Below are 23,628 nucleotides of genomic sequence, written 5' to 3'. Positions count from 1 at the left end.
CATGAAGAGGCTGCTGAAGAAAACATGAGGCAGTTAGTAAAGTTTGTTTTTGACCTTGAGTTTGAGAATGTGCCATGTAAAGAAGAAAAAGGGAAAAAAAGAACAGAAAACAATGCTGAGTGGACTTCTGTGATGTTTGCACTGGAGAGAGTGTAAAACTGCATAAAAATGCTTAGCAAGAGTGAAACCAGAGCATAAACACCACTAAAGATCTTCAGCCTATATGCAAATTCATCTCACCAATAATTGTACCTGCTTCGTTTAAATGGTTGTATGGTAAACGGCTGCTCTGGTATTTCATGTAGCTGTTTGACCTGGAGTCAGGGTGAGTGACAGGTCAGTACGAGTTATGCTTTTGTATCAGCCTCCTGAGCGAACTGGTTTACGGTTTTTGTTTGTACGGTTTTGTTTTCAGCTGAGTAACATTTTCTTTAAGGAATTTATTATAATGCACTTAACTCTTATTACCCCTTAACAATACAATAGCTGCTAATTACTGACCTGGTCATTATTCACTTTCTGAGTTTTCTAAGCTACAGACAATTTATCAATCAAATTAAACTGAATCTGTAAGGCATCTACTAGCTGAATTAATCGATCCAGAAAAAATGATACTCCATTTGTGCTGAGTGTGCTCCAGTCACTTTGTTTGTAGCAGTTTGGAAATGTAAATATCTCCAGTCAAAAAAGAGACAAAAATAGACCAGTTCTGTGTCTGCTGACAGAGGGTATGGCACATATTTTAGGGGAAAAATTGTAATTTTACAAGAGCTTTAAAATTCTTAATATTCAATTAAAGTTACTGTAGCATTTCAATGCTCAGTCTCACTGGAAAAGTAGAAATTGAAATCATGAAATATTTTTACAATGTAAACGGTAGCTGTTTTCATGTCATGGCACAACGAAAGTGGAGAGAAACTTTTGCTGCTGAAAACAATAAAATCAGCAGAAAGCTCTGAAATTCGGACTGTAGTGTGTCATATTGATTACATTTACAATACTTAAGAATTACCCTGTGAAGGACTGGCGCCCCCTCCAGGGTGTATTCCTGCCTTGCGCCCAATGATTCCAGGTAGGCTCTAGACCCACCGCGACCCTGAACTGGATAAGCGCTTACAGATAATGAATGAATGAATACTTAATTATTATAGTTTATTATTATAATTAGTGGTTATTAGTTTTTAACTTTTTGTAAAAAAATCAAAACAAAACAAAAAAAGCATGAAATTGAGCCAAACAGTAAAACATCATAAAAGCATCAAACAAGAACCAGTGTTTAATTACGGAATAAAACAATATGCAAATTGATTTTATTGTTTTTTTGTTTTTGTTTTTTATTTCCCTCCCCCTCCTGCAATGGAAGCATGGAATGGGTTGGTAGTGTTCTCCTGCACTCACTCGGACTCGTGTCCTATAAGATTCACTTAATGAATTCAGAGAATTAATGACATTGAGAGTATTGACAGAAGCTGCAACTCATGGGTTTCATAGTCCACTTCAGAGTGCTTCATACACCACTGTCTAGTCCACACACACTGTCCTGCGGGACAGCACACCACCAGCTTGATTTTGAGAGCCGTACATATGGTCTGGAAGTGGTCACTCACTTTCTTTCAAGGCTAAGTGATCGTCTTTATCGAATCTTTTTTGAAATCATATTATGCATGAGCTGCGTTTTTTACATATCATACATACACATGTTGTTTTTACTGAACCCTAAGTCGGTGTTCATAATGTGTACATGAACACGTCAAATTAATATTAAACAAATAAAAATAAAAAAGCCTCTGCTTTGCTCTGTATTGGTTCTTGAAACTGAGACCATTAAGATTATGAAAAAAACACATCCAATGAGGTGTGTCCAAACTTTGGACGATGCCTATATGAAGCTCCCGTGCTCCTCTTTTCTGAAAATGAATAAAATATCTCTGTTGATGATGCGTGCTGCCATACGTGGCTGTGGCTGTGATGTATGGTAATCTGACAGTCTGCTGGGCTGCTCTTTTTTGCATGGAGCTGCACAAGCGTGACGCGTCTGTGGCCTTTTAGCTCCGGCCTGTCAACTCCGATACCACACACCTCCACTCAGCACTCAGCACCAGCCGCCCAGCAGCCTGGACGAGGGTCCGTCACCCCCCGCCCTCACCACTACGCTACCTCTCTCCGTGAGCGTCAGATTTACAGTACAGCTATCATCTACCTCACTGCGCCCACCACCTGCTTTATAGCCATATTCAACAGATCCAGATTTCTGCCCGTACCCTCTGTGTAGTGCATCCACGGACATTTTGTCTTCTGAAGTTTTATTTTTTCGATTTGTGTTAATACAAGGCTTATGCTAAAAAAAATAATGAAAAGCTATTATCCACCAGAAAACAGTAATTTTCCTCAAGCTTCATGCAAACAGCATATTTACAATCCAGCACTGACTTTAAAGGAGACATTCATGACTGCAATGAAAAAACACACTGTAAAATTCAGACGTTTCCTCACAATTTGCTAGTTCCCCAGTCTGTGTGTTCAAAACTGGAATAATGTGTTTAAGAAGCCCAAGTGTCAGTAAACGAGTAAATAAACAAGCTCCGGTATGCTAGGATCTCTCGCTCTCTTTAAGAAAAGGCATCTGTCATTCTTTTAGACAATGGTGAGAACCCCAAACATTCAAAAACATGAAACGAGATGAAGATATTGCTCTATTCCTGCTCCATAGGTGCATAATATTCACTTATTTTTGCTGCTCCTGATATATTAAAATGGGAAACACGTCAAATTCTGGAGACTGCTAACTGCATTACCAAAAGTGCAACAAAACTAAGCAACTTGAGTTATGAATGGGTTTCTGTGGTAGTTCAAACAGTGAATGAAAACTTACAGACAAGTTCAACTTTAGCCACGTACAAACAGTCATTTTTCTTCTCAAACATTTTAACATATAATACATCCACGGCAATAAACTGAAAACAACAAAACACTGTGACACGGGGAAATCTCATATTAACTGTTAACATGTGCACACGCTCACTCTCCGAACAAAAGGTACATTTTACTTAAGGTAGCTTTAAAAGTACAACTGATCTTAGAGTCTAGTTCCCTAAAGATACGTTACATTCTCTTCTCCAGAAGACAGTCTTTTATTTCACACAGTTCTATAATGAAAGCTTACAAATGTTCACCAAATATAGAAGTGCCGAAGGTGAAATTGAACCCGTTATATCAACAGAAGTTTAACAATCTACAATTAATATAGAATATGGTGCAATTGTTCCCTAGTCTCAGTCCAGCAGAGACACCGAAGGCTTTAAAAATGGGGGCTGCTGTGGACTAATGTTTGGAGAAGACTGCTTAGGCCTTAAAGGTCATTGGTTCAACTCCTGGCAGGAAAACTGGGGGCAGTGGGAGTGAAGGAACATCACTGTCCTCCTCCCTCAATCCACAGCTGAGGTGCTAACAACCCACAACTACTCCCTGGGCACTGGGGATGGCTGCCTGCCGCTCTGGGTGTGTTCACAGCCCTTAGTGCATGTGGATGTGTTCACTACAAAGGATTAGTTAAAAATGGAAGACAACGACTAATAATTGCATAATTTAAAAAAGAAAAAAATGTGTCTGATGTATCTGAGCCACTCATAACAGCAGACTAAACACTAACACACTACCACAACATCAGTGTCGCTGCAGCCCTGAGAATGATCCACCACCAAGATCATACCTGCTCTGTGGGGGTCCTGACCATTGAAGAGCAGGGTGAAATGGGGATAAAATATTCAGAAACAGGTGGACTACAGCCTCCGAAGCTGTGTAGTTGGTGTTCCTAATCCAGTGAACGTTCAGGATTTAATATAATATATACATGAAGGACAATAGAAATATTACTGCATTTAAAAAAAAAAATATATATATATATAGTTTTGAGTGCATGTTAAAGGTTTACAGAAAGACGAGAGCCACATAGAACTGCATAAAATAATCATATCACTAAGTTTGAGATTTTATAACCCTTCAGTGTAAGTAAACTCTGACTTCAATGCAAAACTTAAACAAACTTCAGTCACCAAACACATCTCACCTGATTAACTACATGTGAACTAATGGCAAACTTGCTTTAAAACAACTATTGTTTAACCGTGACGTTTGTAAACAAGGCCGCCGTCGTGGTTGCCGTGGTTACGGTGGTCTGGGGTAATTTATTATGCAAAAGCAGGTGGAGGCTGACCTTCCTTTTAATTAACACTGATGGAGATAAAGGTGAGTTCCAGACGATGGAGATGGATGTGTGATCATAAATCACGCTTGGAGGCCCGCTGTGTGTGGAGGAGGCGTGGAAATGACCTTGCGGCTCCCAGGTTAAACGAACATTCTCCAAGGAGCCCAGCTCATCATTTACAAAGACACAAGCTATTGTACCGGACGCCACCATGTTCGCACAACTTCATTCATTAAGCCCCTGTTTTTACCCCCACCCCCAGCCCACCAGTGCCACGCATGCCTCTATTCTGTCATCTCCCCTATGCTCAGCGGGGGAAATTAATTCATTCTTCAGGTTGTATTGCCTTTTACTAAGCTTACCCATAGGCAGAAATGAATGGTTTCATATACAAGTATTTGATTTATATATATATTAAAAATTACAAAATTAGATTAGTACTACGCCTTTATTAAAAGACTTTATCTGAATTTTAGTGCTTTTAAGGACTGAGATTTGCTTCTAAGACAATATAAAAAATGCAGTAGAACTTATATTTTAAAGTAAACACACTACCACCCCCACTTAAAAAAAATAAAATAAATAAAAATGCTAAAAAAAAAATAAGAAAAAAACCCCAACAAAAAACAAAACCCATCGCTCACAAGCTGAGCTCCTAAGTTTGAGATGCTGAAATGACCTGTCACTCCTTTAGTTAGGGAACATTACTGTGTTATACACAAACATATATAGGTTACACCAGGAATAGTACATTTCAGCAGTACTGCTGCAGTTGGTTATCGGTAATAAACCTTAATGTACAAGATAAAGGTGCCAGAGTAATTAATTAGGAACAACTTGGAAATAGACATGTAATTAATATATAAAGTTGATATTTTACCAAAATTTTTATCATATTACGCATTGATTACTGATCTGTAAAGTGCTAGTTATGTACTTCTCTTGTAAAGCTGCCATTTTAGTGAGAATGTTTTTATTTATTTTTTAATTCTGACAGCAGTATTTATTTGTTTTTTATAAGTTTGTAAATCTAAAATAGTAAAGAGTAAAGAAAACACTTAGGAGCATTTATGTATTTTATACTTGTCCAGACTCTGAAACGTGATTGTATATTTGCATAAATCTTAAATATTTGTTGACAATTTGCATAAAGTGCAGAACAAAGTTCAAACCTGATACCATTCTGTGACATTTGACTGTTCTGAAAACAGTAGCTCACCCCAGCTGAGCATTTTTTCTCTCTCTTTCGCTCTCTAACTAATTATTAAGTAAAGCTCATATAATCTGCTATAAACGCGAGTGGCAGCCCATTTCAATGATTTGCGGTGGACATTTTAGACACACTTCGTTGCCTAACGTCTGCAATTTTAACACTTCCTCTAATGACCTGGCAGCTTTGCAGGGCATAAATGTGAGAAGGATGGGTTTAAAATTTAAACTGGAGTTTACCAATTAGCCCAGTGTGTACTTAATGCATAACACACTGCAGTAAAGAGCATGCTTTCAGACGCTGGGTGAGAGAGGCTGACGCTAAATGTAACTAATGTATTTTAACACTGAAATATTTAAGCAAATTAATTTCACCTGATTTAAATTTGTGTATTTTAAATGTGCTAAACGAGAGTATTAGGATTAATTTGCAACAGTTTTATGTATTGTAGTGCTTTATAATATAAATAGTGTTTTCTTTTGGCAGCCTGGTATTAAGTCTATGTATTGTCTTCTACCATTAAAAAATGAGTTGTGTTCAGTTATATAGATTCAGGCACCCTCCACCCACAGCAAAATGGTGTTAGTTTCAGTGTCTACGTTGTATATATCGTTTTCTGTATCTGTATGTTTTAGCAGTGCAAACATTAAATGTTATTTTGCCTAATTTGAATTTTCAAAGAACTATATGAACGTCTTCCAGTGAATATATTATATATTTAATGCGTGGACGGGGGTTTCTGTTTTGACACACGTCAGCTCTGGAACACTGCTGCGCTGTAAATGATACGTTGTAGGAAGGTTGTAAACGATAATAATAATGACTTCTTTTGGTCGAAATGAATAATTGAGTCCTCTTTATTCATGCATGGTTCACTAACGAGAGAAAGGAAGATTGTTCCTGGTCTTTGTGTAAGCAAAGAGGGAGCAGCATATGCCAAAATGCAGCTGTTTGTGTGTGTGTGTGTTTGTGTGTGTGTCCATGTCATCCTGCCTCTCCTGACATTTCCAGAGCTTAAAATGGTTCATGCATTTTGAGTGTTGTTTTCTACACCCCCCTTCCATCCCAAACCCTTCACAAAGTCATAAATAATGTATTTATTTATCATGAAAATCTGTTTTGGAATTAAAGACTACCACACTTCAAAGACAGGAAACCTTTGATATGTTTGATTCTCTCTGAATATCAGGCGAGGTTTATTCAATTTATGCAAACCACCCCTGGGATTATAAAGGTGGCGTCTGAATACATTTGACGGAGGGAAAATTATATAATGAGGGGGGAAAGTTGCAGGCCGTATCATTAAAGGGGAATGGTTAATCCCTCTTTTTTTTTTTTTCTTTTTTCCCAAGGCTTTTTTAATGGACCATTTTGGGAGAAATGAATGGCCAGTGATCTGACAAGGGGAAGACAGCTCTAGCATGTGTCTACATGCAGATATACGTGTATAGTTTAAACTGACTAGGACCGACTGAGCTCTCAATACTTTTTCCTCCTTGATGTGTGAGTTCAGAGGTGTCTGGGGGGAGAAAACGAGGCCCTTCTTTTAACTCCTCTGTTCAAAAACATCCATAAATTAAAGATCGCCGCATGGCACACGCTAGCCCAGCGGTCGGGGGCGGTGTGGGGAAGATCATAATTAATTAGACGCTCAGCTGTTTGACTGGCAGACTAAGACTCTGAGATGTATGAAGAACTCACTTCCTTTGCTGTTGTAAACGTGTATGTTTCCGGTGCTTCGTCAGCGAGCATGAGGTCGTCACATGTAAAACACAATTCGCCTTATTTGCATTGGAACAATATAAGACGTTTAGGTTTTCTAAAGTAACTAACAGATTTTTCCCTTATTACATTCAGCCAAAATACAGTATCCTTATATAATGCTCAAATAAACTTCAGGTCTTTGGAATTCTGTAGAACAGCAGGGGAATGTCTAACTGAATACTGCATCTGTTCATAACGACTGAGGTTTAGTCCAAATATAAATCCATCTGCATTTACTCTCTCTTCTGTAAAGTTACCAGATCTTGTTGAAATACAGGTTTTTCTCAGTGCTAATGGAACATGCCAAAAATCTCAAAATACAACCACACAGACTTGTTTATTTCTCTATGCAGGTTCCAAAATTAACTAAAATAAGTATACAATGCACAAAATGTATTTAGATGATTAATATTCATAATTCAGTGCTTATATCTACACACAGAAAACAGATACAATAGGATGGGATTTCATTTGAAATGTAAATATTTTTACATTCACTTCCATTGAAAGTTGAGAGGTTTGGCGATACCTGTTTTTTTGGACAGTGAATATATTGTGTGTATATAAATATGTACAGTAAAAATATACCATTATAATTCAGTTTTTTGTGTTGATAGATATTAAGAGCATTGATTGATGTTACAGCATCAACTGTACCAATGTACGGTAATGAGATATTAAATATGCATGTAACAATACAGTAGCTCTTGAAGTGACAATATGTGCTCATCCCAATGTTTGCATGTGGTGAATGGTAATTTTCTGGAAGATGTCTGATATGGCAGACTAATATCTGAGGCCATTTTGCAGCTGTGTTTGGAGTGAGAGGCCATTAAAAAGGCCTTGGTTTGGGAATCGCCCCCTGCAGGACTGGGCTCGTACCGGCTTTTTTGAATATGGAGAGCACAGCATATTTTTTTTTCTGTGGTGCAGGCAGTGGGAAGGGTGTGTGTGGGGTTTTGGTGGTGGGGGCACTGAATGCTTGTCCATCACTCCTTTCAGCAGTTACAGGTGGGCTCATTTTCTCCCCCTGCAGATCGCTCGGGCTTTATGACAGCGGGGCCGGCAAATTTGCATGTTCGACAGACAACAAACGGCCCTGTGCATGTCAAAATAGGTGGCGGAGCGTGACAGTTCCTACACAATGCTGTCTCCTCTCGGCTTGACCCCCCGACCTCGCCGCATGTCGTCTTTCACTGGCGGGACGGAGATGGGGAAGTCGTCGCAGCCCCCCCCCCCCCCCCCCCTACCATCCTTTACCCCCCAACCATCCAAGATCCTTGGAATAAATTTGATACCAATACCATTATCCCCTTCCCTCTAACACCCCCCCCCCCCAATCACAGAATCTTTCTCTCTCTCAAACATGACTTCCTCCCTCACTCCCAGCCATAAGAAACGGGGTTTGTTTTGGCATGGCCCCCCCCACATCTCAGAGGTTGCTCAGAAATAGCCGAGCAGGGTTATTTACCCGCTGAGATAACGATGCAGGTGGGGTCACTGCCGCTGACGTCCTTCCACTCCTGTACAGACAAATTGGGAAGACGTGATCTCGCGGGCAATTTAGGCGGCCGTATTTGTTTAGAAGCAGGAATTTGCACAGTGTCACAGAGTCAGGATGAGCAGACATCCTCGTCTGAATTGACATGCTGTCGGAAACGGTCACCACCAGGGCAACAAACAAATGAGGAGAGAGAAAAGTGAAAGTACAGAGATTTTAAAGCAGCCTGTGAGACATTCTGTGAGCCATCTATAGATGTTTGTATGATTTCTCCCTCATGTCTGATGACCCAGTTTTGAATCTAAAGCCAATTTAGCCGTGTTTGTAATTCTTTCAGGAAAGCAGTGTAAAAGCATTGTTACTTCATTCCTGCCTCGCCCTCCGGCTACATTTCAGGCAGCGTTATGTTAAAAACACCATCTCTAAAGGGAACCAAAGGCTTTGGAAACCAAAAAAATACTGGCAGTGTTAAGCATCGTTTACTCATTGTGTATTTGCATGTTTTTTTTTCTGGACTGAACATACATCAGTTCCGACAAATCAGCAGACACTATTTGTTCCTTGTTGGAGAGTCCAGTGGTGTCTTTCGTCAGCCAGGAGTGCATGGAGCCTTTAAATATCAAAAAAAAAAAAAAAAAAAAAAATGCAGTGTGTAATTTTGTGAGCACCGTTGTGAGTTAGAAAAAAACACATGTGATTGCTACTGTAGCATGACGATTTTTGCCAAGATCTCTGGCCAATTTGTGCCTTGCAAAATATACATGTCATATTTGGTCCCTACTCTGCTTTTTTTTTCAGTGAGTAGAGACTAAAGAACCTGATTCTACATACCAGGTACCAAACTTGCAAAATCAAAAGAGCCAAGCAGAGCAGAGAGAGTAGAGAAGGTTCCATGCAGTGGAAAATCACCATTACACTGAGTGGTTGTGAAATGTAATTTCTAACTTCACTTTAGATGATATTGATAGCACCTGTTGGTATGTTAGAATTCAGAAAAGCTAGGTATGTAGTTTTTGCCTGCATTCATTCATCACAGCAGCAAAACAGGCGAATAAATCATATGGTCAAAAGCAAAATACAATACATTCATGTGGGTTAAAAAAAACACTCCTTCCTATATTGCACTGGCATGGGGAATTAAGTTGTCAGATATGTAATTTTGTTCTTTATTATTTAATGGAACATTTTAAGTGTAAACACACAAGGTTCATGTGTTAATTGTATATAAAAAGTTGGCAATATCATGTAACTTCAACACAGCACAACTCTGCATTGATTTAAGTGTTGGCTAAAGGCCCTCTGAATCTGGAAATGACACATTTCTGACTAACAAGGCATGTGGATGTGTCAAAATACATCTCCAGCCAGACAATGTCCACTTACCTTATTTACTGCTGACATTTATCGATACTTTACTGATATTTCTGAATCTCTGACGTGTTTTGGATCTGGACCGTGTTTCAGCTCTGTAAATGTAAGTAGGGCCAATTAAAATTTGAAAGAAAAGTGAAGAACAGCGACTTCAACTTAGCGTGGGAGCGCTAGACTGTTAAATAGAAGCTAACGATGCTAATATTGGCTCATTATTCAGAATTTCCATTCCACGTTAAAAATATCACAGTTGGCAAAGACTCCCATCACGTGGAACTGCTGCACGATGTGATGTAGAACTTCAGTGGTGGAATTTTGAGCAACTAAAGCATTTTCATGCTTCCACCTTAAACAGTGTAGCGCTCAGTCTCGTGGAACTGTGGATGGTGAGAAAGTTCAAACTTAGAGAGGTGAGAAAGTTTAAAATTACTAATTTTTCAACATTTTACACCGTTCAAGGCTGTGTGTTTTCCAAGTGACTCCCACACCCCTCCACAACCCTCCATCCTTAGCATCTAGGCAAAATCAGGGGAATTTGAGGCCTCTTATATCTTTTAGCTAGTTTATAGCTGGTTTTCAGATGGACACATTAGCATAAATGATATTAGAATTATTAAACCATTTATGACGGTGGTTCCGCATGTGCTTTCTTATTAGAATGATAGATGAATCCTACAGGACATTATTTCTCCTCAGCCTCAGAATAAATGCGCTACAGCATTAGAAACTGGCCCAGTGTGGCCTTATAGTAAGGCCTGATATGAATAAGACATTACACAAAATTTAACAAGCATAAGCCTAAGAAACCTCATCTACAGACCGTCAGAACAAGTCAGCAGATATGAGGCAGAAATCACACACACTTTTGCAGATGGAACACTCTGGCTGCCGATGGTATCTCACGCGCTCGTACGATCCCAGAATCCCCGTGTGTTCAGGTCTCGTCGTCTTTGTGTTTCCAGATTAAAATTACGCTCTGGATTATTCAGCTTGATGAATATTCTTGTCAAAACTGGTGCCCCCATTCATTTAACCTTGCCAAACTGCTGGGCGACTTTTTAATATTCTCCCTTGAAACATGAGCTTCATGATGTAAGGATCTCCTTAAATATGTAAAGTATATACTTAAACCTCCTGTGTGATAAGGGCCTCCATTATCTGTAGCCCTGCTCTCGGCTGGATTCTGCTGTATGCGGAGATTTGTTTGAATCAGTGTCTTATCGGCGGGATAATAAGCAGAGAGAAAGTTCTTATCGTGGGCAGGGAGGAGGCGGGGGGTGCAAAAAGTGGCAGTTAATTTAGCGAGCAGCCAATTTTGCACAGATACTTCAGGTTTCGGGGCTGGGGTAGTTAATACATGGTTAAAAAGATGAAAAACATCACTGTTACAGGTGTGAACAGGCAATTAGCTGTCTATTCGAATCAAGGTCAGTCCGCTTTGAGGATCATTATCTGGTAATGGAAGTTCATTTACTCTCCATCTCTCGCTCGCTCTCTCACTCTCACTTGCATAGGACCTGCATATTGTGTCTTTGAGAGACAGCCCTCTCGTAGTGTTCTTTAAAATCCAGACAGAAGGAGATCTCATTTAACTCCTGTGATAACCTGTGTTTCATTAACCACCCGGGCTGATGGCTAAGGTTCTTGAAGTGGTAATTTTTTATTCTAAAGGCTAACGTTGTCACCCTAAACAATCTTACACAGAGTGCCTGTGTCAGTGAACATCAGAGTTGTGCTGTCAGGCTGGAAGCTTAATCTTTTTCTTAGAAAACGATGCACTGCCAGGTGCCCCATGACTACGCAAGGTGAGTGGAGATATTAAAAGTGTGGCTGATTACATATTCTTTATCCTTAGCTGCTTTTTTTTTTTTTTAAATGAATGAAAAAAAAAAAAAACACTCATTGCAAATATTTGCTCAGTTTCTGACCATAGAAGTGCTTTTGCCATTTTGCGAAATTATGTTGTGACATATAACCTCACTGTGTTGTGCACCGTTCGCCACACAATATATACATGCACAGCAATGCCGCTGTGTTCCAGACGTGTTCCAGTGATGAATGGTATACAGCAGAGGTTTCCGAGTCTGGACCTCGGATCCAGGTTTCAGGCTGGGATTTTACAACGGCCGGCTGGTTTGACACTATACTTGCAATTGCTATAATTGCAATTGTCTTTAGTGTCATACAGACCAGCCATTTTAAAATCCCAGCCTGGAAGCTGGATCCAAGTCTGGATTTGAAGACCCCTGGTTTAGACACTAGTTGAAATACTGTACTGTGCATCAATAGACAAGACCTACAAATATATATATATATATATATATATATTCATATAATTTCTGAATAATAATTTTGTTATTAACACTAAGCAAATTCCTATCCACTGGTGGCATGTTTTTGTTAATCCAAGCAAACTGATATGTGCACAATTGCAGAAAGTGTGCCGTAAAGTGTTATGGGAGTGTGTTACATTGAAGATCCTTACATTTCAGGTTAGGAACAGTGTTTGGAGCAGTGTAATGCTGATTTGACGTGCTGGGAGGCTCATGAATGAGTGAACAATATCTCATACATTTTATCAATGCTCTTTGAATAAAAAAATTGAAAGATTGAACAAAAGAAAGGGTGAGTCAAAAGTTGCAGAAATGAAAGGGAAAATATCTGAACACTCCAGTAAGTAATGGATGAGGGGGCCCATATTTTAGGGTATGTCCTGATCATGTCTGCCATCTTGAAAGCTGCAATATTGGATCAAGGGCAAGTTTTCCAATGTGAAGGTGATCATGTAGCATATCAAAGAAGACCAGAACTGTCTCAAACACTGACTGCTGCAGGTTTGCAATAGCACTTGTGGTTCAAATGTTATCAACCAAGAAATTTCAAAACAGTATTGTTACAGGTTCGACAACACCCTATGAGGGCACTGAGCATTTAGGGTCTGGTTGAGCCTGTAATGAGCTTATAATAAACAGCACAAACTCTGATTGCGGCAGTCACATTCTGAGAATGTTTTTCCCATTGAAAAACTTGCGTATGGTGGCTTTCAAGATGGCGGCCACGTTTCAGACATAGACTAAAAGATAGGCCCCTCTCACCCATTAAATGCTGGGGTATTTAGATGTGTCATTTTCCCTTTTCAGTTCTGAAATAAAAGGATGTCCTGTGACTTTTGACTCACCCTGTACAAATTCACATTGAATCCAGGCTGTAACAGATACTCTGCAGTCAAACGTTTCATCTTTGTTGTGATACTGGGTCGAGAAAGTGGTCAGGAAGTGGAGGCACAAGACAGGCCTTTAAATAAGAGTAAGCAAAACTGCAGCACTGCATTGACTTACATCAGCTGTGGTTTATCTAGAGAGATAACCCCCCCCCCCCCCCCACACACACACAATTCATGATTACAATTCACTTCTCTAATGTCAAGCCTTGCATATCAAACCTGCCGTATTTTGTGTCAAATGGCAGGCTACCCTTTCTGCACGCATACACAGAGATGTAAATTTGCCTTTTGTTTTCTTGGAGACGCTCGGTCGGCCTGACACTCCAGAGCCTGGTCAATGTAATCTTAATCTGCTGGAGGTGCACCTTGTGTTCTTCCATTTAAAGCAGCTCTTTCAGAGCAGAGAGAATAAAAAAGATAAAGAACCCAGTCAAGCCTCAAAACCACATCTGAGCGTCTAGTGAGACGTGTTGTCACAACACAGGTGTAAGGTAAAACCAGGCTGAGGCGCCTGTCCTCTCACTCGCAGAAGAGGCCCTTTTAAGGGTTTATTGTGCTCTCTGGATCCCCCACAACTGTCTCAAAGACAGCGAGCCTGAAAGAGGAGAAGAAAAAAGGAGACAGAAGAAGAAGTAGTGAAAAAGCACTATTTTTAACCCTTTAACTAAGGGGTGTTTGACTCGAGGCCAGGCCACATTACATTCAGTCCACTCTCTAGTGGTTCAGATAGGGGAGGGGGGATTGAGTGGACCAATAGCACATCAAAAACCTCAGGTATATCCTGAACAAACACACTAAAAAAAGCATATAACCTCCAAAACAGTCTAGTAGGCCAGACTAAAGTTAGCCAGTGCAGTGTTAGATACAGGGAATATGACTTTAGAGAAAAGTCTAAAAGAATAATTATAAAATACCTTTTGCTAAATGATATTTAGTCGCTTTGCATGCATAAAAAAGAGAAACAAGGGTGCAAAGGAACATTGGTTGGAATCCTGTTCAAATAACATTAGATCAATAGCAAAACTGAAATGTTTTGAAAATGGACATTAGCTCGCACATTAAAAGTCTGAAAGGTGAGTTTTGAGAAGTGATTTATGTAAATATGGCAAGTCAGTGCAGTCTCTAATGTGTTTGGGGAGAGAGTTCCAAAGGGAAGGAGCTGCTACGGAAAGGGCTCTGCCTTTTCAGGTCAGGTGCTTAGTTCTAGGAACTATGGACAGGTCAGTGAGGTATAAGGGGACCTGGTTATGGATTGAATCCAGTGTGAAAAAGGAAGGCAGTGTAGTTTCTGGAGGACAGGTGTAATATGGAGGGAACAGGAACGAGTCAGAAGACGTGCAGCTGAATGTACTGGAGTTTTAGTTTTAGATGATGTGACAGAGGGAAACCTGCTGCAGTAATCAATTTATGGAACTTCTCATTCACATTAGGAGTAGTGCTTAGGGTCTGCTAAGCAGTGATCATTAGCTGATCTGCCTATCATTATTTTGCGAATGACCAATTGTGGGAGGGTGGAATCCATTCCTACAAACACAACCCACACTAATGCAGTGCTGAGGACAATCCACTGCCCTAATCATGCCTGCTCTGTGGTGGTCTTGAGCTTTTGAAGAACAGGGTGAAAAGCAGCAAATAAAGTGTAGAAACAAACAGTCTGTATTTTTAGAACAGTAGTGTATTTAGTTGAAGTAGTGGTCAGTGGAGCTGAGGGAACAGGCGGACTGATGACGTCTTTTCTGTGTTTGCATAAGGCTCACGTGACTGTTCTTACTCCTGACAGTACCTGGTTTCTGATTACCTGCGGGTGGAGTACCGATACACAAGCTATATATAACAACCGCTTCTCACTGTTCTTGAGACCTGAGCTGAGGCAGACTCGCATCCCGACTCTATTTCCACACAGAATAAGACCCACAACAGAACCTACTGTGTAATGTGTCACTGAGATACACTTAATAATTTATAAATATACACAGGAGGCAGCGTTCAGTCACAGGGTTTAAACAGTTAATGCACCGTGATGATGAAATAGTTGGAATGTCTCTGCTGACGCTTAAAGGTGAAGAGGAGCTGAAGATTTTGAAGCCAGGCAGTGTTAAACGATCCACCGATCTGTGTAGCTTTTAAAAATGCTGGGCATTTTAGCAGACAGTCAAGTTTTTTCACAGCAAAGCAGCGATAAAGTGGCAACTCTGAGAGAGAGAGGGAGAGGTCAGTTCAGGAAAAGAGGTCAGTTCAGGAAGCCCCACTACACTTAAACTGTGTGTTTTTTTCACAGTATGTCAGTAACAGTCCTGGGATTGTAGGCTTGATTCTCACTGCACCTGTATCTGAGGAGTTTGGTGTATTCTCACAGTGTCTGTGTGGGTTTCTTCTGGATGCTCCAGTTTCCACCCACAGTCCAAAAACACACACGGGTAGGTGGACTGCCCGTGTGAAACTGTCCACAGGTGAGAGAGAGAGAGACTGGGTGAGTGTGTGAAACTGTCCACAGGCATTAGTTTGAGTGACTGAGTGAGTGTGTATTACCTTCTACTGAGTGAGAGTAACTGAAGCCATTATCACATATGATCTCCAGAGAGAATCACATCTGGAGATTTCGTGGAGCTTTCTATTCATACATGTAGCGCATAGCCAGAGAGTCTGTCTCAGACATATTCCCACACGTTTAAGCGTGTTGCGGTGACTGTGCAGCATGTGCAGGAGATACAGCACAATACTCTGGGACATTACCGGCTCTATTCAAACAATTGGTCCTAGGGCACTAGCAGAATAATGAGTGGGGGATCAATTTATTTGAGTTCACACACAGCTCCTCTGAAAATCTCTGGAAAATTTCTGGGTGTTTGTGAAATTTTTCATAGGTGTGTGTGAATGAATGTGATGCCCTGTGACAGACACTTTCAGGATAGGCTCTGGACCTATTATGACCCTTATCATGACAAAGTGCTTAAAGATGATGTATTTGTTTATTTATGTTAAATATTGATAAATTTGACCTTGAAGTGAAACAAGGTGAACTACCCCTTTGTGGTTTTACTGTATGTAATTTATTTTATTGTCAGTGAAACGTGACAGAGATCAGATGCCTACCTTTTATGAAATTAAATTTTAACATAATCACCCAGCAGCTGTTTGTTCAAAAGATTCTTCCTGTCCATCTCCCCTCGCTGCCCCCCTCTGTTGCTCATGTTTTCATGTCTGTCTCATTAGTAAATTTGTGTGTTTTCCGAGTGCTTGTCTCCTAACTCTGGGACGTGCGGCCAAGGCCGTGGCTGCCTTCCTCCTCTCTCCTCCGGCTCCTCCCTCCCCTGATCCCTGCGCCTCCGGGGAGCACAGATGAATAATACAAGAAAAAGAGCAGAGATTTGATCCTAAGCTCTCATAACCGTGCTGTGCTGCTATTCTTTCTGAAGCAGACTCTCAGGATTTCCAACAGGGGAAAAAGAAAATAAGACAACAGGAGCTGAGAGCCAGCCAACAGAGCCCTCGTACACAACCCATGAACACAGTGCTGTTAGCTGAATGTACACTGAATGTCCAAAATTTTGTAGACACCCCTTTTAAATTAGTGATCGATTTTAAGGTGCTTTTTGGCAGTTATTTGTGCACACAGATTGTAAAATGTCCATAGAAACGCAGCAAATGGGACGCTCTGGAGCAGCTACCCATGTGGTCACCATGCTAAACAGTGGAGGAGCAGTGGAACTAGGTTCTCTGGAATGATGATGCCTTAAAGATGATTTGAAGTGCTGTTTGTGGTCTAGATCATTCTCACTTCTGTCTTTTCACATAACCACGAGAACATCAAAGTCCTCCATGAGTAGGTGTGTCTGAACGTTTGACCTGTACACTAGGCTGACGTGTGTGCAGTGGAGCCTCCTGATTTGGCACAGCTGCATCAAAAGCCAGCAAAACACATAATTACCGGCTTTAATGTAATGAGCTGTTTGAGAGAAGTCTGCCTGGCTGCCCCCCTCCTCCCCCGGAGCTGAATGGGGGAATGGTATAGGGCGATTAAACGGCCCCTTCTTTCGACACGAGCAAACATATTTAGCAGATAATTAGTCGATAATTTCCCAGGTATGTCTGGCCCCCTGCTCGGAGCGTTCTGTCGTGGCAGGTACGTAGGGCTGTTGTTCACGATTGCCTCGTGGCGGATAGGCCTGTTAACATTAATTACGACTAGATCGAGAGAGAATGTTTTGCGTTCATGTTTGGAGATTACTTTTTCATTTTGGGCCTAATTAATTCTGAATTCTCATTGTGACATGCTCCCGTCTCCCTTTTGCACTTTTTTTTCCCTCTCCTTGTTCTCCTGCTCTCTCTCTTTCTCTCTGTCTGTCTGTCTCTCTCTCTCTCTCTCTCTCTCTCTCTCTCACTGTGTGTGTGATGAGATCCTGTGGGCTTTGCAGTCTGGCAGGTGTCTGTGTCTTTTTTCCCCCCCTCAGAATGAAAAGAAAAGAAAGGAGGAGGCTGAAAAACTTCAGACCCCAGGGCCGTTTGTACCGGTGTTGAGGATTTGCCTAACAGCTCCACCAGAGGTTTACATCGTCTTCTCAACACGGCCCCATATAATCACAGATCAAAACAAATTAGCACAGGACATGCCGAGCTGTCAGGAAGCCGGGGTTACGTAAGCTTCAGAAAGTCAGGAACCCACACTTACACACTCCGACCTCCACCTCACATCCACTCTGCTCTCTACTGCTCCCTGTTGCTCTCTACTGCTCCCCACTACCCTCCTCTGCCCCCTACTGCTCTTTTCTACCCCTTATTGTTCCTTACCGCCTATTGCTCCTTGCAGCTCCTATTACTCCCTTCTGTGTACAGCTATCCTGACAGCTCCCCTCTGCTTCAGTCCCTTTTCTGTGGTTCTTTACTGTTTCTTAATTCTCTCTACTGGTCTTCTATTTACTCCATTCTCACTGGGGCCCAACAGCTTCTCACAGTTCCTCAAGGGTCCTCATGGCTCCTTACTGGTTCCTTCTACTTCCTAACACTTCTGGCTACTTTCTAAAGTTTCTCATGACTCCTTAGTGTTTCTCAATACTCCATAAACCTTCTTACTCCTCCCTACTGCTCTGCACCCTAGTGCTTGTTGCAATTTCTCACTGCTCGTTACTCTTTATGTAATGCTCCCCACTGCTCCCTAGTGCTTCTAACTTCTCACTATTGCTTCCCACTACCGTCCTTCACTGCAAAACTTAAGTTATATCTTAGTGGACCATCTACACTTGAGATATACACTGTGTCCAAACACTTGTAGCGTCTGGGATCCAGAACCCACCACCCCACAAACCTGGCATCACATATGGTGTACTGGTTGAATGCCATAAAATGCTTACAGAAATGATTGAGATTTTACAGAAGCTGTGATTGCAGCGAAGCATGGGGAGGGAACACTTCTGATGCCTGAAATGATGGCTGAACAAGACTCCACAAAAATGTGGTCATATAGTTTATAACATTTTTTTTATATAAAAAACGGTTCTAGTTTGACTGTTTTCCATCTCGAGTTCTGGAGGTCAGAAACTTTGAATATGTGGTCATGTGATTTTGAAAGAATGAGGTCACATTTGCCCTATTCATGTCCTTTCTGCTTGTTTCTGTCTCACCTCTGGGCTGGAACTGCATGTGATTTCTGTTTAGCGCCGTCCCAGAGGCCATGACCAGGCTGAGTTGTTTACTGAGTTTTAGAGACTGAGGTGAAATTCCCAGTGGTCATACTCACTCTCTCTCTCTCTCTCTCTCTCTCTCTCTCTCTCTCTCTCTCTCACACACACACACTAGATTCATTCTCACAGTTTTGATTAAAAATAACCTGTGGATACTAAATGAATACTAAACATACTGTATATACATTCTAAAGGAACAATGCGATATTTTACAAAAAGCTTCTGTAAACACTAAGGTATTGTTTACATTAATATAGAATTACTTTCTGTAAACCCTCCTAATAAGATATTAATTTAAAACACTCTGTTAACGCCCCTAATTATATTAATGTATTAACAGTCGTAATAAGAGATATTAAGATATTAGTTTATGTACATTCCGTAAACTCTCAAAAGAAGATTAGTCCATAAATGCTCTTAATATTTAAACATTGTGTATAAATATTCAGAAATCAACGTTAATCGGTATACAAACTCTGCACCAATTTCTGTCCCAATTCTTAGACACAGCTCATTATGCTGTCTACTAAGATATCTTTATTTGGCCACATTTTAAGGCAGCATTGAACCCTTTCTCAGCAGCGAAGAAAATCCCAGGCTGCAACTCCATCCGTTTCACTATTCTCCCAAAGCAAAAATAATTAAAATCGTGATTAAAAACAGGAAGGTTAGAATCCACCATGCTGAAACACAGAGGCGATGCTAGCCACATGCTAGCCATGAGGTAAAACAATAAAAACCACAAGTTGCGTGCAGTGGGAGGGAACAAGCCATGATGCAATCACTCCCAAGGAGCGTCTCAATAATCTGCCTCATGAGGACAGACAACCGTTAGAACGTTGTCTACGTAACAGCCATCTACATAGTCAGTGCCTACCTAGGCAGCTCACTAAGTTTTAGGACAGACCTATAATGTGCACTTTCATGGCACATAGGCCTTTCTAATTCTTAGATACCTCTATGTTGCCTACTGAGATACCTGGCCGAATTTTACTGGCTGCTTCAAACCTTTCTTTGCCACCAAGGCAATCCCATGATGCAACGCAAGCACAACTCCCATCTATTTCACTCTTATCCCAGAGCAAAAATAATTAAATAATACCTATAAAAATGGGAAGACTAGACACTGTGATGAACTGATGTGGCGTCGCTAGCAGCTGATGTAAGCAAACATTGGCTGCGTGCAGTGGGTCAGAGCAAATCGTGACGCAATCGTGCTCTAACTTGAGCATCTCAATAATCTGCCTCATGAGGCGAGAAGAGTGTTAGAATACTGCCTGCTTAACCAGCTGTTTACGTAGTCAGTACCTACTTAGGCAGCTCCCTAAGTTTTGGGACAGACCTCTTATCACTGTGTATAAACACTCCTAAAGGATATATTAGACCCTGTATAAAATATCTAACAACAAAAACTAGTTCATAAACAAATTACATAATATAAAGCCTTTGGAAAAACACTATCTCTAGTTTAATAGAAAATATAATCTCTCACTCGCTGAAAGAACTGAAGTAGTGATGCTCTAAAGACAGTACTGAATACTGTCAGTCTGAAAAAAGTTAAACAAATCTGAGATCAAATTATAGCATGGAAGGAGCCTTTGTGGCCTTCAGTGAATTAAGAGACCAAACACGAGACATCACAAAGCACATTCCTACAGTCAGCAACCCTGCCTCACTCTTACATGAGCAGTTTGAGTTAGCAGGGGCAGCTTTCTGCTAAAGTATCTGGATAATCACACTTAATTTCCCGCTCTGTGGGTGAGTTTACAAGCCGTACATGCTTCAATTTGCTGGCAGCAGAATTGCCTGGAGATGCTTCAGTGCTGAGCCCAATGCTCTGGTCTTGAGGACAAGGAAACATGTTTCAAATACAACTCAATTATTTGCTTTTAGCAAGTGGAGCACAGAGGCCTGACGAAGCAGGATTTAATTCTGTCAGTCAAAGCCACCACTGGGGAAAACAACACCGGGAAACGTGGCCAAACAATATCCGAATATACATCAAGTGCTCAGACATAAACCAAGGCTTATAGTGTATTAATTATACTATAACTGCTAACTCTTTATCACTGATGTTTTGTTGATAGTCACCTGAGACTAGTCTAGAAACATTAGTCAGTTCCCTGTACTGCTGACGTGTAATTACACAACTGTAACTTAACTTCAGACTCTTGTATCTGAGCACATTTTATCAAAATCCAATCATAGCAGAATATCCTCATATGCTCTTGAACACAGCTGATGTATAGAGTGTATGAAATCTATGTCTGACTCTGTCTGATTTTTGCTTATTTCATTCACTGTGACAGTGATGGGGAAATGTTGACCTGCCAAAGATGAGTGAAATGGTGAAACAATGAGTGAGTGAAGTTGTAAATAAGTAAGTTAAAAACCTGCCACCTCTAGTATCAACAAATAACATCTTAACTTTCCCCCACCTTCAACATAACACTCCCCCTAACCCACAACCTCTGTGTCCAAAACCAATAAATCAGGCCTCATCCTAGAGAAACTGGACATTAGTTGTGGGAAGCCACTGTGTGCCCAGAGGACAAAAGGCCAAAAAGTCTGCGAGTGATATTGGACGGCCCGTCCTTGGCACCTCTCTTGGCACTCCCCATGCCATACGACCGTCCCAAAGCCCGTGCCACGCAGACCTGCCAGCAGACTAGGTCTCTTGGCATGCCTCTCCTAATCACTTTTCCCATCCAGAGGGCGAGGGCTCTGGAGCCTGTTCATCATGTACTAATCACAAACACTGCCACCGCCCCTGCTACATGCCCCAGGGCCAAACACCTCCCTGACAGGATTTTACCCAGAATCCAAACCAGCCTCAGCACTGAACCAATGGCCCATGACCCTATGATATGACGATAACAAAAGCATGTAGTAGTTTTTTGAGTAAAAACAGTGAAAAACGAGGAAGATTAAGTGGAGTTTTATGGTTTGAATTTGTCAAAAGTGTCATTTTGTTTAAAATATTGTTTTTTTTTTCTGTTTATGTTGATGATGATAATAATAATTATTTCTGTGTATTTGTACAATGTGTACTGAACATAGTAAATGTTACCAATAGTCGTGGTGCTCCTTTAATAGTGCATGTACTAATTTTCCCCCTTCATTTTATTCTGTCCTGTGGGTACTGCAGGTGTTATATTTGATCCCTAACATCTTTTGGGAAACGAACGCCACTTTAAGACCTAATTTTTTTTTCCTGCCATGAAGGTGGTTAATCTCATGATCCCTGTATTAATTTTCAATCTGGCTTGTTTTCCTTAATTATATTTTCTTGTTGTATTTATGAGGAGTTGGTGTGTTCTCCCCGTGTCCGCGTGGGTTTCCTCCGGGTGCTCCGGTTTCCTCCCACAGTCCAAAAACACACGTTGGTAGGTGGATTGGCGACTCCAAAGTGTCAGTAGGTGTGAGTGAATGTGTGACTGTGTGTGTTGCCCTGTGAAAGACTGGCGCCCCCTCCAGGGTGTATCTCTGCCTTGCGCCCAATGATTCCAGGTAGGCTCTGGATCCACTGCAACCCTGAATTGGATAAGCGCTTACAGATAATGAATGAAAGAATGAATGTTTTATTTATTCTTATTTTTTTTAATGATGTTTTATTCCTATCCTGCTGTCTTTATTTTGTTATTGTTATATCTGCTGTTCTGCACTTTGGTCAGCTTTCACTTTTAACATGCTTTATTAATTGAATTGACTTGAATTCAGTCTCAAGAGACCACCATATATTCACCAGAGGAGGGCTATGAACTGTTTACCAAGGGAAGCCACCTTTATGAGTTCTCTGATTCTGGGGCGCTGGATGTGTCACAAAAAAAGTCGCAAAAATCAAGTTTTAATCTGATTCATATCTAATACTCCACTCTTGCACTTACAAAGGCTTTAAAATGTTTAGACATACTTGAGTTACACAATGTTGTTGTTTTGTGGAAACATACTCACCCCCCCCCCCCCCCAAGAGTCTTTTCCTGACTCTGAAACTAACCGTTAAGTTTGAAGCGCACTGTGTTGATGCTGAATGTAAAACATGTAAATATAACTAATTACAGAATTGATTATGTAATTACATGTTCCCTTTCGGAAAGTGTTGCAAAGTGAGGATAATAACTCTAGGCTTATTAGGGTTAATCATGAGCGTGAGCACGAACCATGAAGCACATTCTCACCCAGGTCTAGAACGCGAACGGGTAATTGAGCATCAATCACGAAGAGATAATTGCGCTAACAGCTGAGAAACATCTGGAGCTGGGTTAAATTAGTGAGTGTGGGCTGACAGCAGTCTGAACGCAGTTCTACCTGAGCCTGTGCCTCGTGTCTCCTGCTCCTACACAGAGCTGTGTTTTAGCGAGGCTGCGTGCCTCTGTCACAGTCGGAGGGGATCGTTGTCTGAGTCAATCTCCCCGCGCAAGAGCAGCAAAGGAAGCAGAAAAGTTGGGTGCTCACTTTGAGCGGAGAGAGAGACTTGGTCACAGCGGCTCCTTCATTTTCTTTTTTTTTTGTTCCCCCCCTGATGCTGAAATCACTCTATCCTTTGCCCTCTCTTGGTGTCTTTCTGCTGATGGCAGCTTCGCCGTGCTTGCCAATTATACAGGCCGAACAGGTGGCACCTTGCAGGTGGCAGGCTAATCCCTATAAAGATTTCACTTCATTAAGAAATCCGTTTAA

This window comes from Hoplias malabaricus, chromosome 10, assembly GCF_029633855.1.
Source record: "Hoplias malabaricus isolate fHopMal1 chromosome 10, fHopMal1.hap1, whole genome shotgun sequence".
Classification (NCBI taxonomy): Eukaryota; Metazoa; Chordata; class Actinopteri; order Characiformes; family Erythrinidae; genus Hoplias; species Hoplias malabaricus.
Note: the sequence above shows the minus strand (reverse complement) of the source record.